This window comes from Portunus trituberculatus, chromosome 41 (assembly GCF_017591435.1).
Source record: "Portunus trituberculatus isolate SZX2019 chromosome 41, ASM1759143v1, whole genome shotgun sequence".
Classification (NCBI taxonomy): Eukaryota; Metazoa; Arthropoda; class Malacostraca; order Decapoda; family Portunidae; genus Portunus; species Portunus trituberculatus.
Genome location: NC_059295.1, coordinates 25350728 through 25363227, shown reverse-complemented (window position 1 = coordinate 25363227; position 12500 = coordinate 25350728). Strand labels below are relative to the sequence as shown.

The 12500-nt window shown below is 42.6% G+C and overlaps 1 protein-coding gene across 4 annotated transcripts in view; it reads left to right on the top strand.

Annotated features, from left to right (window-relative positions):
• Positions 1-12500, top strand: part of LOC123516954 (protocadherin-15-like) — a 383101-nt gene that overhangs the window by 325782 nt on the left and 44819 nt on the right. The gene's annotated exons all lie outside the window — the stretch shown is intronic.

The window sequence follows — 12500 nt, the reverse complement described above, 5'->3', positions numbered from 1 at the left end:
TGTCCAGCGAGGTGGGCGTCCTTACCTGATAGCTGGGAGGGCGTGTTCGTGCGTCGCCTTGGTGGGACACTCGTGTATGTGTGCGTTAGGAATTGTGTGCATGTATATGTGAGTGTGTGTGTGTGTGTGTGTGGGTTCAGGTGTACAGGTGTGCGGTGGCGACGTGAAGGCATGTGCATTATGAAGGTTGCGTCAGTTGCCTGCCGTCACTGGCCGTCCAGAATGGTTTTTACCTCGGCATTATTACACGCGGGCTGCCCCTAACATCTGCCTAACATAACACTCGCATTACACCTTCGCCGCAGTGCAGGTGCTGCAGGGAGGCTCACCCGTGCCGGCCAGGAAGGAATTCGCAACGCGGCACGCGGAAGGCGGTCAATCACGGCGGGAACACGACCAGTGCCGTAGAAATCAATTAGCCGAGTCGAATGAAAAGCTTAACGCCGTATAATTCACGTGTGTTGAGAGCCTATTGTTCCCAGGGGGCCGCCGGTGGTGTCGCTCCTCCTCCCGCGCTTCCCAAGAGTCCTCGCCGCCTACACCTGCCCGCCAGTAAACTCCAATTGATTCTAAGCCTCGATGTCCATGCAGGCTGCGGGTGGAGCCAGAGCGGGCGAGACTGTCAGGTGCCCCGGCGCTTGACTGGTTTTTAGCCGCGAGCCGTATTTGTAGGGCGTCGTCAGGCAGGTGGTCGGCAGGTTGTGGAGTTGTCGTTAGCTGGTGCAGGGTGCGGGGAGCAGAGAGAGGCTCGGACGTGCTGGTGAATGGGAAGGGAGTGACGCATCGCGGAGTCACACACAAAAACTGTTGTCGGTGTTTTCTAAAAGCGGCACAATGATGTGGTGCGCCGCCACGGTACATAATCGTACAGCTGTCAGGCAACGCTATCGCCAATAACTTGAACAAGACCGAAGATTACTTGTTTGTAATTCACAGGTGTGGCTCTGCTGGCGAGGCAAACATTATCACAATCACAACTAACAAGATATTCACAATGGCAGTGATTCGCCGCTTTTGGGCCTTCAGTAACATTACCTTCACATTAAATACAGAAAACATGAGAAAAAAGCGCCATTCAAGGATAGACAGCGACTGAATGATTCTGAAACTGTATCCTCCTTCCATTCTCTTTCCATCCTCCTCACCTGCCCTTCTTCAAAACGGTCTCTTGCTGCTTTCTTTCTTCCCTTTTTTTTTCCCCTCCACCACTCAGCTTTCCCGCGTCGTTATTTAAGGTCACTCACGCTTCGATGCACACTCCTGCCCCGCGGCGCCCCGGTGCCTTGCCTGCTGTTGCCCCGCTCCTCCCCGCCCTGTCTTGGTGCCCGCCTCCTGTGCCTTCTGTCCTTCTTTCCTCCCAATATACCCTTCCCTGAGAGGTGCTGCGGGTCGTGGCTTGGTGTAGTGTCTCTGTGTTTCCCTCTCAAGCTGTCTGTCGCTGTCTTCCCTTCCTGTCAATTTATGGAAACTCTATTTATGATATTTTCTCTCCTTTCTTTTTTGTTGTTGTTTATATTTAGGTCTTGGCCGTTTCTCTTATATATGTATTTATGCTTGTGATATCTGTACTCTCTCTCTCTCTCTCTCTCTCTCTCTCTCTCTCTCTCTCTCTCTCTCTCTCTCTCTCTCTCTCGCACATTTTTGCCTCAGGAGTCCATCACGAAAGGGAATTTTTCTTCAGAGTCGCCACAAAATAACTAACAAGAATGTGTGTCCGTGTGTGTGTGTGTGTGTGTGTGTGTGTGTGTGTGTGTGTGTGTGTGTGCGCGCGCGTCGGAGATAAGAAGGTTAGGGATTAGCAATGTTTCTCGCCGCCACCGCTACTGCTAATGATGGTGATGGTGACAGTGATAGTGACTCGCCATAATAATGCATCGTGGCCCGCGGGAATGAAGGAATAGCGCAATGGTTATAATGGTAGTGGTGGTGGTGGTGGTGGTGGTGGTGGAAATAGTAATAGTAGAAATGATAATAATTGAAATAGTAGTAGTAGTAGTAGTAGTAGTAGTAGTAGCAATAGTCGTGGTGGTGGTAGTGGTAACAGTGAACATAAGGAAGAAGAAGAAGAAGAAGAAGAAGAAGAAGAAGACCGATGAATTTAATGCCTCTACTTGATTTCCGTGGGCGTGGGCGTGGCGGCGGAGGGTGCGAGATGATGGAGGGAGAAGAGGAGGAGAAGGAGGAGGAGGAGGAGGAGATGTTGGATATATACTGTGTACTGGGTCGGTGGTGGTGGTAATGGTAGTGGCAGTGGTGGTGGTAGTGGTAGTGGTAGTGGGAGATGGAGGGAGAGAAAGAAAAAAAGTGCAGTTAATGACAGTGAAGAATGTACGTGAGAGTAAAAGTGAAGGAAGTGTAGAGGGAGGGAGTGTGGGTGAAGAGGGAGTGTAGGTGGATAGGAGAGAAGGAAGGGTCGAGGACTTAATAGTGCTAAAAATAAGAAGATACCCATGAAGATTACATATTTACCCTTACTATCTTACTTGTGCGTCTCTTACTTGATTGAATAGCAGAGGAAAGAGAAGTGCTAAGTAAGTTAAAGATACAAAAAAAAACTTAATCTTTTACCTACCTCACTTCTTACTTTAGTTTGAAATAGTACAGGTGAAAACAATCTCTCAATCACTGCATTTGTTTATCCCATAGACAGTGTAGCTTATAATGCTTCACCAGACTTGTATTCATTCCTCTTTATCGTCTGCCTTCCTTTCTACGTCGATAAGAGAACAGCCTGAAGAGGTAAGGGAGGAGACGTGTGTGTGTGTGGGGGAGGGAAGGGATGATGGTGTGTATGGTGCTAGTATTATTTTTATGTAAGTGGGAAAACTGGCCAGGAGGAACAAAATTAAATTAAAAAGGCCAACTTAAATGCCAGTCCCCTTACAGGTCAAAAGTGTTAGCTGAAAGAGTGTGTGTGTGTGTGTGTGTGTGTGTGTGTGTGTGTGTGTGTGTGTGTGTGTGGTGGGTGTGAGAGCGCTGTCCTCCTCGTGAGTAGAGGCAAGAGGTCATCTGAAGCTCATTCTTGTCTTCTTGTTACGGTTCGTTTGTGGTGCAACTTTCATCTGTTATTGTCGTTATCGTTGTTATTGTTGCTGTTGTTGTTGTAGGCATTAGGAGTAGTAGTAATGGTGGTAGAAGTAGTGGTGGTAGAGGTAGCTAGTAGTAATAGTAGTTATCAGTAACACACACACACACACACACACACACACACACACACACACACACACACACACACACACAGAGAGAGAGAGAGAGAGAGAGAGAGAGAGAGAGAGAGAGAGAGAGAGAGAGAGACCATTAATTCCAAAGCTGCAGTGTTTGGTGACCTCGGTGTTTGCATAAGACCCGCCACAAGAGGAAAGCACCGAGAAACCACCAGAAAAACACCCAACACACCACATCGCTACAGATCACCGCTAGTCGCCACACCCTTGTCTCCTCCACCTTCTCCTCCTCCTCCTCCTCCTCCTCCTCCTCCTCCTCCCTTCTCTTCCTCCTCCACTTAACACGTGAACCGAGACTCAATTGGTGTACGTAAACTCAATCACTACGACAATTAACACGCCTGGGTATGCTCTAGTGTGTATGTAGGTTTGTCTGTTTGTGTGAACTTTGCTGACTGAAAAAGTGGCCGTGATTCAACAACCGATCTTTATTGTTTTGTTTTGTTTTTTTTTGTTGTGGTTTGTTGTGTTTTTTTTTTTTTCTTGTTTTTTTTCCGGTTGTGGTTTGTTGTGGTTTTTTCTTTCTTTTTTTCTTGTGTTTTTTTTCTTGTGTTTTTTTTCTTGTTGAGGTTTGTTGTGGTTTTCTTGTTGTGGTTTGTCTTGTTGTGGTTTGTTGTGGTTTGTCTTGTTGTGGTTTGTTGTGGTTTTTCTTGTTGTGGTTTGTCTTGTTGTGTTTTGTTGTGGTTTTTCTGTTTTTACGGTGCGCATTACCATTTAGTTTATGGTTTAGTGATTACTTTTATATCATAGTGCCTTAGAATACTTGGTTTCACATTACAGTTTCTTAAATAGTTACCGTCGTTACTTTTGCACAACAGTCTAATCTTAAATAGTTCTGCAGTTTAGAAAAGACAAAACTGACTCCGTATTCTATTTTAATTGTCTTTAATTTTCTGTGTGTATGTCTGGAATTGTTTTTACGTCGGTTCAGAATATTAAGAAAGGATTATAGCAGTGAGAAAGTTCAGGCAAGCAGTCACTTTTAATGGTCTGTTTCTGCAACTTTTACGCCGCTTTGAATTCTTGAAAAGAATGATCATGAGAATAAAAGGATTAAACTGGTCACTTTTATTGGACTACTTCGTGCGTGGAGACTAAAATGAATAAATAAACTACCAGAGTGGAGGCTGAAGAGGTACGAGGTGTTATTAAGAGTGTTGGATACAGTAACATGAAGGATTTAACTCTGACACTGTGATGTGCTGCAACTGACCAAGATGAAGACTTTAGAAAATGTAGATAAAGGAAACATTCTATGGAAATACAATAAAGAAAAGAGAACTAGGACAAAAATATATACGAAATCAAGGAAATGTGATGCTTAGGAGTAACGATGGAATGTAGAACGAAAGGAAATGTCCAAAGAAATATAGATAAGTGAAACATTCTAAGGATATACAAAAAAGAAAAAAAATTAAACAAAAAGTATACGAAATCAAGGAAAGTGATGCTTATAACTGACGATGGACTGTAGAACGAAAAGAAATATAGAAAAAATTGTAGATAAGTGAAACATTCTACGGACATACAAAAGAAAAAAGACAATTAGAACAAGAATCCTCCAAAGTCAAGGAAACATGAAGCTTAAAAATGACGATGGACTGTAGAAAGAAAGGAATATCTCGGTATGTCATGGAAGAACAGCTTGTCAAATAACAGTGAAGTATTTAATGGGGAATAACTAGCAGGGAAAAGTGTGTGTGTGTGTGTGTGTGTGTGTGTGTGTGTGTGTGTGTGTGTGTGTGTGTGTGTGTGTGTGTGTGTGTGTGTGTGTGTGTGTGTGTGTGTGTACTTGATAATGGAGGAGATAAGAGAAGGTAGGTTAGGTTAGGTTTGGTTAGGTTGTGTCTGGGTTAGATTGAGTTAGGTTAGGTTAGTTCAGGTTAGGTTAGGTTAGGTTAGGTGAAGTTAGTTCAGGTTAGGTGAGGTTAAGTTAGGCAAGATAAGGTGAGGTGAGGTTAGGTGAGGTGAGGTGAGGTGAGGTGAAGTGAGGTTAGGTTATGAAACATCTGTGGACGTACATGAAGAAAGAACAATGTGTCAAGCAGCAGTGAAGTATTTAATGGAGGAGATGAGTGATGCCTTTGTTCATTCCTCAGGTTTCCCCGTCTTGTTGGGCCTCCCAGAACACACAAAGGCGCCTTGTTCTTGCTGTGCCACTATTTCCTGTTTTGCTGTGTCTTGTGGGTTGTGTGCAGTAGCTTCCAGGGAGTGGTGGTGGTAGACGTCGTGGTGGTGGTGATCGTGTTGTTGTTTTTGTTGTTGTTGTTGTTTCTGTTGGGTGGTGGTGGTCATGGTAGTGGTTTTGCTGTAATTATTCCTATTTATCTGTATATCTATTTGCTTACTTAAATACTTAGTAGTAGTAGTAGTAGTAGTAGTAGTAGTAGTAGTAGTAGTATGGGTTATGGTGATGGTAGTAGTAGTAATAATAGCAATAGTAGTAGTAGTAGTAGTAGTAGTAGTAGTAGTAGTAGTAGTAGTAATAGTACTGTTAGTAATATTAACAGCAGCAGCATCAGTAGTAGTAGTAGTAATAGTAGTAGTAGTAGTAGTAGTAGTAGTAGTAGTAGTAATAGTAGCAGTATTGGTAGAAGCAGTAGTAGGTGTAGTAGTAGTAGTAGTAGTGGTGGTAGCAGCAGCAGAAGCAGCAGCAGCAGCATCACCATCACTATAATCACTATTACCATCATCACCACCACCAATATCATCACCATTCTCATTACCTTCATATCATCACCATTACCATTATCATTGTGACTATTAATACTATCACCACCACCACTGCCATCGCTGTTAAGTGGGCGAGGCAGGCAGGTAGGCAAGACGAACAGACAGACAGACAGACGGGGCCTCCTCACGCCTGCCAGCACGCCTCCCTACCCCTCAGGCGCCCACACTTAATTGCTGGCCGCCGATATATACGAGTAATTCTGCCTACCACAATTTTGGTATTAGCTCTCGCGATGAAAGAAGTCTCCAGCGATAACCAGGCAGATTAAAATGCCACGGCGTTCCTCTCCTTCTCCTTCGTTAATTGAAATATTCTGCTGCCAATGTGTGTAATTTCAACGTCCGTGCTTATTTCTTTCTGTTGTTGAACTTTGATATGATTTGTTTGGTTATTTGTGTGTGTGTGATGAGGGTTGGGAGGGGGTGTGTTACTCTGTCTCTCTGTCTGTCTGTCTCTCTCTCTCTCTCTCTCTCTCTCTCTCTCTCTCTCTCTCTCTCTCTCTCTCTCTCTCTCTCTCTCTCTCTCTCTCTCTCTCTCTCTCTCTCTCTATCTATCTATCTATCTATCTATCTATCTCTATCTCTAGCTATCTATCTATCTATCTATCATTTTTAACTTATTTTCCAGGGGCTTAAAGGAACACGTTTCTCTTATGTTGCTATTCAAAATCCTGCCCTTAAATCTCTCTCTCTCTCTCTCTCTCTCTCTCTCTCTCTCTCTCTCTCTCTCTCTCTCTCTCTCTCTCTCTCTCTCTCTCTCTCTACGTGTCATTATTTATTGAATGTCTTCCACTTTTACCATTGCTTATTATCTTTTTGGTTAGTTATTTGTATTTTTCTTTCTTTTCTTTCTTTTTCCTCTTTTTTCTTATGGACATTAAGTAAAAGTGTCATTTCTTTTTTATGTCATTATTTGCTGCATTATTTAGTGATATCTTTGAGTTAGTCACTTTTTTTCTCTTTTTTCCTTTTGTTTTTATTTTTCGTTTTCTTATTTTCGTAGGAATAGTAAGCAAGATTATTATTATTATTATTATTATTATTATTATTATTATTATTATTATTATTGAAGCCATACATCATTATTTATTGCACGTTTGCCATCTTCTATCTTTGTTCGTTCTTTTTTTTTCAAGTCATTCGTGTGTGTTCCTTCTTCTTTCTTCTTCTTCTTTCATCATCTCTTGCTCAATAAATCAGTCACATTCATTCTACATCTCTTAGTCCATTGTATATTTTTCTCAACTTCTTGTACCTTTGTTTAGTATTACCTTTTTCAACAATCATTCGTGTGTGTTCTTTCTTCTTTTCTCCTTCTTTCATCATCTCTTGCTCAATAAATCAGTCACACTCACTCTACACTCCTTATTCCATCGTATATTTTTCTTAATTGTTGTGGCTTAGTGTCATGTTTCATCCAGTCATTCATGTACTCTTCTTTCTTCTTAGCTCATGAATAGCTGGTAACGTATTATTGTAGCTCAAATATCATGTTTCATCCTGTTATTTATGTAGTTATTTTTATTCTTCTCTAACTCATGACTAATAATTAAATTCTATATCTTGTTATTCACCGAGAAGGGTAGACAACAGTAGACGGAAAGAATGAGAGAGAGAGAGAGAGAGAGAGAGAGAGAGGGGGAGAACATTAAGTATATATTAATTTTTTTTACTTGTTATTCACTAAAAGAGGTAAACGAGAGAGAGAGAGAGAGAGAGAGAGAGAGAGAGAGAGAGAGAGAGAGAGAGAGAGAGAGAGAGAGTAAGGAGCAGAATTTGTGGGTGTTTCTTTGCAATTCACGGGCACTAATGATGAAGATAATGATGACGAATTGTTTAAATGACGCGACTATAATGGTGACTTCCCCGCGTTCCCTGGCCCCTCGCCGCCTTGCTCTCCTCCCCTCAGCGTCACATCCATCCCTCGTGACCGCAGCCAAACATTTACATGAACTGTTACTCTCTCTCTCTCTCTCTCTCTCTCTCTCTCTCTCTCTCTCTCTCTCTCTCTCTCTTCTTGTGCATGAAAGAAAGTAGAAAGTGTGGTTGGTTGACTGGCTTGGTTATTCATAGGAAGATTAGTATTCTCTATCTCTTTCTCTCTTTCTGCTGTGTTTTCTCTCTCTCTCTCTCTCTCTCTCTCTCTCTCTCTCTCTCTCTCTCTCTCTCTCTCTCTCTCTCTCTCATTATGTTTTCTGGTTCACCTCCTCACTGAATTTGCATCTTATTTCCCCCCCTCACGTGGGCTGCGGCTGTGGTGGTGGTGATGGTGATGGTGGTGGTGGTGGTGGTGGTGGTGGTGGCGGTTCAGTGACTCCGTCTCTAACTCGTATTCTGAAGCCTCTCATGTTCTCTCTGGTGTTGCTTTCAGGGGTCACAGAGAAAATTGTTTACGTTCTCAAGGGTATTTTATCTCATTATTTGTGTAGAGTCTTTTAAAAGCTCCCAATGTCTCACGCGTTTTTCATATTCATTCTAGTTACTATTTGGTGATTTTGTACAGCTTCAGAAACTTGTGTGAGGGATTAAAATAGTGAAGACTGGCCATTAATCTTCTGGCTTCTATGGACCTTTCCTATCGTAAATAAAATCGTCTAATCATAGCCAAACTCATGGTAAAAATGTGCCCCAGTAATGATGGGATTAATGGGTTATCATGGGTTTTCCTTCCCGATTCATGGTGTAACAGCTTTAACGTTGTTCATAGAATCGTGAAAACACCTTTGACCCCTTCAGTGCCATGACGCGTTTCCATATTCATTCTGCTTACTATTTGGTGATTTTATACAGCTTCAGAAACTTATTTGGGGATTAAAATAGTAAAGACTCTGGCCATAAATCTTCTACCCTCCGTGGACTCTTCCCAATATAAATAAAATCGTTTAATCATAGCCAAAACTCACGGTAAAAGTGTCCCAGTACTGAAAGAGTTAAGAACACCACTAACCTCCAGTAGAACTTGTGAAAAAAAAAGTGATCCAGGTAAAACGCGGAAGATTTGAGTTTTCAGTGCATCGAAAAACACTCATCGCACCTTCCTTTCTGCATCCACCCGCCCGCTCACCGCCTGAAGGAGAAACCGCAGGTGTGGAGGCGACGCTAGTGTTTACCGATTCGCCCGACAGAACTTTATAGGCTTGTCGATAGTTCGGGACATGACGCGCCGGCCGTAAAATGAGACGAAACAACAGCACGCCGCCCCTCCCCTCGCCAGCCTAAAGAGAATGGTGGTGGGGAGTGATCATCTCGTGTGTTCCCCGCTTGTTAACTACGGGGATATTTGATCCTTTTTAGTGAGTGTGTTTGATTGGCGCCACGTATAAAACAAGTGGATTTTTCAGAGGTAAATAAGGTTTTGTGTGAAGGGAAATGATAAAGAAAAAAAAAAGAACATTAGATAAGTGAATACAGTAACGGTGCATCATCGCAAGCGATTTTTTCTTTTCTTTTTCTTTTCTAGCAAATTTTTCTTATCAGATTAAATATTGTGATCTTGCACAGAACGAAATATTGAAAAAGAAATATCAAATAAATGGATATAGTAATGATAGTTTATAACAGGCATTTATTTTTTTCTTAAGAGTAGATGTTATATTCTTTTAGAGGAAATATAATCTTTTACAAATAAAGATATTGAAATAGAAAATAAAGACATTAGATAATTTAACATGATAGCGGTGTCTTCTAATACAATCAGCTTATCTCACCCAATACGATCTTTTGCAATAAATATAACTGATCTTGCAGTGAATAAAACAATGTAAAAAAATATCAAATAAATAAATAATATAATGCTGCCATCTAACAGAATATATTTTTTTTCAGAGACCCAAAGAAAATAATACAGAAATTAATTAGCGAAACATATATACGTACAATAAAAAGGATATATATGACAGCTGGCCTCCCACCAATAGGCACATGTGTAAAATGGAGTCGTAATATTTACATTGTGTGACAGAGAAGGAAAAGAAGCGAAGAACGTGCCACATAGAGGACGCCATTGTGTTAGGCCAAGTGTTAGGGCGCCTCCTTCTCCTTCTCCTCCTCCTCCTCCGCCTCCGCCTCCGCCTCCGCCTCCTCCTCCTCCTCCTCCTCCTCCTCCTCCTCCTCCTCCTCCTCCTCCTCCTCCTCCTCCTCTTCCTCTTCCTCCACTTTCTTCTCTTCCCTTCTCTTTTCTTCTTTTCCCTCTTCTCTTCTGTTGGTTTTCTATTAGTTACATATTTCTTAGAACCAGAGAACATGACAGTCAGAGAAACAGAGAAACAGAAAGACGGACTGACAAACAGACAAACAAACGTGAAAAACAACCAAGAAAACTGACAGAAAAGATAAACAGACAGTACACACACACACACACACACACACACACACACACACACACACACACACACACACACACACACACACACACACACACACACACACACACACACACACACACACACACACACACACACACACACAGCAGAATACCAAGAGCATGAACTATACACCACGTAACATGAGTACCGCCACTGCTTGGAACATAACACAGCGTATATCTATTAACACAGGGAGAACCAGCCAGCCAGCCAGCCAGTCATACAGACAGTGAATGAGCAAAGGGCACCACAGTAAACGCCATCTACGCTCCCTTAATTCCCACTACCAGTAATAACCAGTGAGAAGTTCAAGGCTACACACACACATACACACACACACAGAAACCGACACACACACACACACACACACACACACACACACACACACATGCATACACGAACACTACAGAACAAAATGAAGGTTGAAATGAAATAGGAAACCAAAAAAAAAAAAGGAAAAAAAGAAAATAAGTAGGAAAAGAAACAGTCAAACGCAATTCAACTCCAGTACAATTCAGAAAAAGACCCGATGACATTACAAGGAACAAAGCGTCACTTCTGAAAACTTACGAATCATTGGACATCAATTTACGCAGACGCAAGAACGAATATCCGTAGAGTGACACGAAGCTTCCTTTCTCCTGTAGGTGCCACGGAGGACACGGTGAAGGGGGGAGGGGAGGGACGCTCGCTAGGTCAATGTTGGCACTTTTGTACTTCCTTGATGTCAGCAGAGAGAGAGAGAGAGAGAGAGAGAGAGAGAGAGAGAGAGAGAGAGAGAGAGAGAGAAAGGAATGACAGTTTTATTAGCTTGTCACGTTGCTAGAGAGAGAGAGAGAGAGAGAGAGAGAGAGATGGTATTGATCAAAATGTCCACTTCATTTATATATACAATTGAAACCTCTACATGTTTCTCTCTCTCTCTCTCTCTCTCTCTCTCTCTCTCTCTCTCTCTCTCTCTCTCTCTCTCTCGCTCGCTCGCTCTCTGTGTGTGAAAGGAAAAAGTGAAAGCGAGTACGAAAAAATTAATCAATAAAAGGAGCGAGCGAGGCGAGGACCGTATGAGGAAATGGCCGCCAGAGATTTACTTGGTTTAGGTAGTGACTCTGGGGCGGCGTGCTGGCGTAAAGGGCATTAAGTCCACCTAGTCCACCTGTTTTTCTTCGCCGCTTTTGTCTTGGTTTCCCTTTTACGGCGCATGTGGCAATCTCGGTGAAGGCGATTTTTACGCAGAGCAGCGCCGGTTCAAGGGAAGACTAGACAAGACAAGGCAAGGCAAGGCAAGAGTGTGTCTTAGGAGAGGTGCTTGCTGGGGTGCTGGTGGTGGTGGTGGTGGTGGTGGTGGTGATGGTGATGGTGGTTGTAGTGTTGTTGTTGTTGTTCTTCTTCTTGTTCTATGTCTTTTGGTGCAGGTGGTGATGGTGGTGGTGGTGGTTGGTGATGTTGCTGTTGTTGTTGTTGTTGTTGCTGTTGTTGTTGTTGTACGTCTTCTGATGATGATGGTGGTGGTGGTGGTGGTGGTGGTGATGGTATAATGGAGGTAGTGCTTCTGTTATTGATGAAGGCAGACAATTCAGGTGTCTCCTCCTCCTCCTCCTCCTCCTCCTCCTCCTCCTCCTCCTCCTCCTCCTCCTCCTCCTCCTCCTCCTCCTCCTCGGAATAAAAGTAGCAATAGTGATACTTTTATCTCTTTCCTTTCCAATTTCCTTGCAATTTCTCCAAACTGTACATTCTTCTTTCCTCCCATTTCTCCAAGCCCCTCTTCTTCTTCTTCTTTTTTTACTTCTTCTTCTTTTTCTTCTTCTTCTTCTTCTTCTTCTTCTTCTTCTTCTTCTTCTTCTTCTTCATCTTCTTCTACTTTTAACCTATTTCGCTTTTTATCGCTTTCTAGGACTAGCAGGTGAGGAAATGCCTTCGCCTTTACTATCCTGTTCCTCTCACACTGTCCATTTGCTAGGTAATAGTCATCCACTCTCCTCCCTAGCACAACAGTAATTCTTAACCGCTTCAGTACTGGGACGCATATTTACCATGAGTTTTGTGTGTCATTAGACGATTTTATTGACATTAGGAAGGGTCTATGGAGGTCAGAAGATGAATGGCCAGAATCTTCACTATTTTCATCACAACATAAGTTTCTGAAGCTGTATAAGATTTGGGTGCTTTTAGATTATATTAT